This window comes from Chelonoidis abingdonii, chromosome 1 (assembly GCF_003597395.2).
Source record: "Chelonoidis abingdonii isolate Lonesome George chromosome 1, CheloAbing_2.0, whole genome shotgun sequence".
Taxonomy (NCBI): domain Eukaryota; kingdom Metazoa; phylum Chordata; order Testudines; family Testudinidae; genus Chelonoidis; species Chelonoidis abingdonii.
The window spans coordinates 50,723,841-50,731,056 of record NC_133769.1 but is presented as its reverse complement, the minus strand read 5'-3'; positions in this window follow the sequence as shown (position 1 = coordinate 50,731,056).

Genomic DNA, 7,216 nt, shown 5'->3' with positions numbered 1-7,216 from the left:
AGGAAACAGAGACAAGAGGAGTACAAGTAGTTGTTTTATGAGATTTTTAGACTGTTTTCAGTCCCTTGTCTGCGGATAACTATTGTCTTCTTATATAGGTTTTATGTCACACCCTTCACCATATTACCTATTGTAAGGTACCTCTTGATTCATTCTCTAAGCAGCCCAGTGCAAATTCCCCCACCCCCACCTCTCATTTTAAAAATACATTCTTTAAATACATGTGTATTTAACCTTAAATAACTCCCAAAAAGACCATAATGGACTTAAATCCTGTCAATATTTCTTTAGGGGAATGTTAATGATCCAGGGAATAGGCGATTTTATTTTCTATTAGGGTTTAGGAATCACTAGCCTGATGGACCATCAGCTCTTAGAGACAATCATACCTATTTACATCAATACAGTTTGCCCTGATGGGTGGCACTATTGATGTGCTTAAAGTTAAGCTCATGTTTGTGAGGACTGGGGAGCCTTAATGTGCAACAACTTGCAGAGATGAAATAGGTCTCATTGTCTCTGATGAGCCACCATGCCGGTGATTCCAAGCTAAAATAGAAGTTGTAAAGGTCTGAATGTGACTACTCGTGTGCTTAAGGTTAAGAATGTGCTTAAGTTCTTTGCTGGGTTGAGGCCTAAATATAAACAAACTTTTAAAAAATCATCTCATTTGCTGTTTAAAACATGTTACTTTGCATCTAAGTACTATTCTAAGTAAAATACCTTTATAAATATCCCAAATTCTGAGTCACTCTGAGTTACTCCCAGGAGCCATAAAACCAATGGATCCCCAACAACATTATTCACTCTTCAAAACAGGATACAAGCTGGGGAAGGGGAAGTTAGTGCCGGTATGTCATTAAATTAAATCTTACTTTGAAAATACAAGGAAAAATTCTAAATTGTTAGCACCATTAAACAGGACACATTCTTCTGCAATAGCAGGCACGAGTGGCATCTGCAATCCCTGTAAATTTTCAAAGGAGATTGCTAGTGGGGAATGAATGAGTTCTGCCCACCAAAAAAATTCACCTACTAAGATAGTGGTGGTGAGACATGGCCTGGAAAATGGCAAATCTATCAAGAGATTTTCAAACCACCACATCTAGGTACATTAATCACTGGGGTGCAATAAGTTTGCACCTGAGATTGTTTCCATGGAAGCCTATACAAGGTAAACAGCCTACACTCCAGTTGCATATCATTATCTCATAAATCCCATTTCCCACTGAACTGCCAAAGGCAAAAAAAATGGTCATTCTTACATGCTGGGTGGATTTGTTTTGAGGCAACATGGTCTTGTTAATATTTTGATCAACATCATGTGTAAGAGGGTGTGATATAAAGAGATCAGCCAAGCAATAAGGAAATAGCTGATTTTATTTACGGTCAGTGGTAGCTGGGTGCCTAACTGTCCTTTACACTTTTAAAAATATCTCCCTGTTTCATTTATTTATAGAAGGAAAAATCTTTCAGATGGTTTGGAACCACTCAGTTTTGCACCTAGCTAATTTAAGTACCCACATCACTTGAACAAGGATCTGCACAGCCACAAAAATGCACTCAGCTGAATCCAGTTACCGGATTGGGCCCTGAATCTATAACTTAACTCTGATGTGCAAACAATGCTTCACTTGATCTATTAAAACTGATAGCTGATGATTTTATGATCACTGGAACTGCCATGAGTGGCTCATTGTGGGAATTAGTATTCTGCTGTAACAGGCTGCATACCACAATATCAAGCCAATGTCAAACATGCTGTATATTCCATAATGCCTAGCTAGAGAGACAGACAAGCGGACAGATACTTAGAGAGAGAGGATGAAAAGAAAAGCAGGGCATTCCTAGAAGAGACTAAAATAAATCTTATTTTTAGTGATTTTCCCGCACACGATGATGTGTAATACAAAACAAGTGTCACAAACGGCAGAATGCAGTTGTTAAATAAAGCCCAGAAAACACAAAACAGAAGCTTCCTATTGAGTAGAATAAAAGATCGATTGTCATGTGTGATTAATGTGGACATCTGAAAAAAGTTCCATATGATAATCCCACAGTTTAGTTTGACAAGAGCAGAGATTAGGCAATTCTAAAATCACCACAAAACTCATTCTGTTTAGAGGGTCCGAAGCAAAGCACTGAGATACGAGCCCGTTTAATTCTGTGCTTGAGAACAAAGGGCAATTTCTGCTCAACACTTCTCAATGGATATGTAGATGAGATGTGAGAGGCAACATCGTTGAAATATTCAGAGGCTGATACCTAGACAGAGTGAAATTCTGTAATGTAAAACATATCATTGCTTTTCTTCCCTATGAATTTCTAGCTCTGGGCTTTATTCTTCAATAAATTGCCTCTGTGACTGCCAGCTTGTGGAAGCTCCATGGGCCGGGTTGGCTTCCCAGCTGCATAGGCTATTCCCAGTCTCTTATCCATAAATAATAATAAAAAAAAGTTGCCTGTAGCTCAACCTAGCCTGAATGTCACATATGGCGATTGACTGACTACAAGTGACATTGGGGACCTCCACTGAACATGTCTTTTCTCTAAGTCCCTAATGAAAATATGGTCTCTTCCCTTCAGGGCTGAATCCTCCATTAGGCCCAGGTGGTCCAAGTCTCCAGCCTTCCTTGGGATTCTTGAGCAGGATCCATCTCCCAGAAATGTCTCTGAGTGGGATGGATCCATTTGTAAAGAACTGTCCCGCTTGGACAGAGTTGTTTGGTGGCTGTTGTGTTGGTGGCTTTCTATCTTCCTCTCTGAGCCTGTGCTGCAAACCCCACTGCCCTACTTCTCAGAGGCCTGGTCTACACTACGCCGTTAAATCGATTTAAACAGCGTTAAATCGATTTAACGCTGCACCCGTCCACACTACAACGCTCTTTATATCGATATAAAGAGCACTTTATATCAATTTCTGTACTCCTCCCAGACGAGAGGAGTAGCGCTAAAATCGATATAAACATATAATAGGTCCAGTTTAGAGGGAGATTGGTACAATGGTCGCTTTCTTGCCACCATCCTTATCCTGAGAGAGTTCATGCATCACGGGCCCAGTTGTCTACCAACCATGAATGCAGACGGATCACTTTGATACCTAGATACCTATTTAAACTCCTCGACTTGCACGAGTCTAGTAGTGCTAACACTTAGGAGGCCTTGAGATTGGGTCCAGCGCTTGCTTCAGCGGGTACCACAACCCAACAAGTGTGTTGGGCTCTGGACTTTGTTCCATCATTAAAAGACACACAACAAGATCTAGACACAAGGCCTAGGTATCAGAGTAACCATCAACTATCATTTCCAGAAAAGGATTGGAATTATGACAATAGTACGGAGGAATAAGAACCAGAGGTGAAGCTATTATGCCCCAGTTATGCCATCAAAAACAGCCCATCCAGCACACTGAAACCTTCTACACCGAGTTAATATCGCAATACCATACACTTAAAACGAATTGCACAACTGTCCTGCAACGGGAGAATCCACGACTTGGAACTCATTTACACATAAGTCAATATCTACATAGATTAAAGAATGCAAGTACTGTAAATCTTACCACAACCCAGACAAGAGAGTATGTACATGATGGAGCCAAATGTAGCAGTTGTGTAGCAGCAATTAGAGGTCAATGGCTGCATGCCACACTCAGGCTCTCTTTTCGGCCCGCATCGCACAAGGAGAAACAGAGAACAGAGCAGGAAGGACGATCATGGAGATTAACCACTACCTAGCAGTTAAGGGGTTGCACATAGATGAAGGATTCAATTGCTCGTGAAGCGTATAGGTAGAAGGATAATTGTTCAGCCACCTATCCCCTGGCACCAATACACCCATCTATTTTTTTAAAAAAAACAAGTAAACAGCTACTGTTTGAGCACAGTCTAATTTCCCAACTCCTGCCCACGTGATACAAGAAGACAAAAGTAGGCAGTAAACAGTCCAGCCACATGCTAGCTGCTCTGTAGCCCAAGTGCACTCACTCTGCAGGAATGCGAATGCACCAGGACACACCAGATTATGCAGAAAGACATCAAAGGCTGAAGAGAAACTCCGCACTATTAGCACTCAATACTACAGGACTTGTCAACACACGGAATAGTGCACATACAGTACATACTATTCCATCCAGCGGCAGCAACGCAGCATGCAGGGCAGCCTGTACTTCAAACAAAAAAACAACTAACCCCCCACAATCCCACACAATCACCAAAAACCCAAACGTTCTCTTTGTGGAAGCTTCAGAAGACTCCTTTTTAATGCCCCACCTTACACGGCCATGCCACATTCTAACCACCATCTGCACTTGCTTCAGCCCTGTAGTTATAGCAGCATCTCTTATGATACTTACACCTCATTCAGGAGAGTCAGCAAGCACATGCCATGTGAAAACGAGCCAAATTGCGAGCCTGTGTATTGCTTTTGTATGCTAAATTGGAGAACAGGAGGCCAAATCCGGACATGCATCATGAAGGGCATGGGAGAAATAATTCTATTTACAAGTTGACTAGAAAATACATGGGTAATCCCCCAGGATAGGAACGTACATCGGCACAATACCATAATGCTCTCAATCATCGAATTTCAGTTCTGCTAGAGCACGACCCGTATCTGTGATGTAGATTCCTTTCTGGTCTCGAGGGATAGAAGTAATAGACAACGCTTGTAGTTGCCTGCAGCCAGGTAGTCTACTATACTCCAATACTCCAGTAGTTGTGCTTTCCTTGAACTGGAATACTGTGAGCGCGTATCCTCCACATGTAAACCCCACTTCTCAGGCCTCATTTGCAACTGCAGAATAAAAAGCTGCATATCACCATCTAAGTTTTTGTATGGCACCCATAGTAGCCCATTGTAGTCTCCCACTAAGCACTTCACAATGTCTAGACGAAATAAGCTCAAACAACCCTGAGAGGTGGCGTGGGAGGTTGGTGAAAGTGTCCTACGCTTCTTGTGATAAGTTCCATACACAAGATTCAAAAACTGCAGCTTGCCAGCCACCAGAATTCCAGAAAGTAACCCCTATAGCGCTATTACAGTTTAAGCAGTACTTTTGCCCAAGGTGTCCACACATTGGTAGCCCTTTGGTGTGGCTGGCAAAGATGAGCAGTACCCTAAATCTACTGGATCTCTGTCCCAGGTACGAAAAGAAAATTCATTGTAAACAGGAGTCTCTAGACATGTGTAGTCCCGATGCTCTAGTTCCCTAGGGAAGATTAGAGTGATGTACATGGGCTACTATCACATATCTACCATTGGCCCCCCAGGCAACCTGTTGACCCCACTAGAGATTCTTGTAAGCCAGCTTGTTTAATTGGCCTGCCTCAACCTGCCACCCAACTCATCCTGCTGTTCCATGCCAAAAACAGGGACAGAGGAGACTGACCCAATTCTTCCAATCTTTCTCTGACGCAATCAGGTCACGGTCCAAAGCCAGAGGGGAAAAAAGCGGCCGTAACTAGTAGAGAATCCCAATTGCAAGCCAAAGGGCACAATTACGCCACGCTATGAGATCACTGGCGACTCCAAAGCATACAGTTCTCTAATCAGACACCTCCAGCACTAAGACTCAAACTAAAGTATCACTCTTCTCCTTTCCTTCGTTGTCAAAGTGATGGTCCTGATAATGGTATTTACGGTGGGTGAATGCAGGCGAACCAGTACACCATAATCAATGGGAGGAGAATCAGGACTTGCAGGTGGTTGAAGAGGACGCAATCGCTTTGCAGAACTAGGCTGTCCATTACAAAAGGACATGCTGTACGAGTCGAAACCGCAAGTCTTGGGCAACGCCAACGTGGCAGAATAAAGTTGCCCAAGACGCGTGGATGGAACTCCAAACATCCGAACACCTTGTCTGTATTAAGCAGAAGCTACCCTCTTGAGTGAATGTCTACTATAATGGTCTGGATCCTGTTTGCCCCCCTGTAGAGTGAGCATTTACTGATGTGGAGAGCAGCTGTGGCCAATTGATAAAGAATATGATACCAGCCAGAAATCAACTTAGAGATCTCTGAGAGGACAACAGCTTGTCAGTTACTCGAGTATCCTCTGCTAAGATGAACCGGTAAGCGGCATGTCCTGGCTGGACATTGCCAAGCTTCCTCCTCAAGATGGAACTGTGGTCTACAATCGGTTTTTGTTTCTCTGCAGGTACAAAGGCACCCAAACTCATGAATTATGTCAAAGAAATGAAGCCTACTCAGCCTCACAAGAGACATTGGGCTTTGGGAAAAAACAAAAGCATAAGTGAATTGCATTCTCCATTTGGTTTTGTTGAAATTTCAACTATCTTAGGAAGCTGAATATTGTCTAGAAGGGTGTTGCCATGTATACTGCCCAGAAACTTTATTCCTTACGTATCTTATAATGTGGCGGTAATATTTGTTCCGCAGGGCCCAATACAGGGAGAAAGGACCAGCAAAATTAGATGCGCCCTCAAGTATCACAAAAGTTCATAACACACCTTCAAGAAGGAGTGCACCAAGGTGCATGGCAATTTGAGGAAGGTGACCTTCATTGACAGGTGGAGACGCACCTATGGACATGGCGAAAGGTTCGGTCCAGGCAGAAATGAGTGGCTTGAAAGGAGGTTTAGTGGAGCCAAGAACCTCTTAGACTATTACCGAATCGCTGTGCCCGAGACAGGTTACATACCTATGGCATAGTTGACGGTCTAGGCGTCTTCCTCGACTGGATGAGTTATTATGGTGATAGCGCCAGTCTTCGGGTGCTTGTTATTCCTGCGCACAACGGGGGACTAACAACAAACATCAGCGTTCAATGAGTAGAACCTGCCCCATTACCAGCAGTAGCTCCAAAACGCACGGCCCGCGGTTAGGAAGAATTCAGTGTCCCATGTCCTACGCTCTTCAGTCACCCAGCATCTGCCCGAGTACTGCGTAAGCTGCCTCCTCCTCTCCTGCCTTTGCAGTTCATGGTTCACACATAGACAGCACGAGATGCGCGAGTCTTTTACATGTCCAGATAGCGTTACTCGATCTGAGGTCCAATGCTGCTTGTATGCGTTTGCTCATTCACCGGGACAAAGGCGAAATGGGTTCTGCTGCTTTCCAGGAGGGTTGAGGCTGTACCACAACCCTTGACAATGATTTTTGCCCCATCAGGCACTGGGCCTCTTACCCAGAATTCCAAGGGCGGGGGGAGACTGAGGGACTATGGGATAGCTACGGCGCTACCACCACGCTGCCAG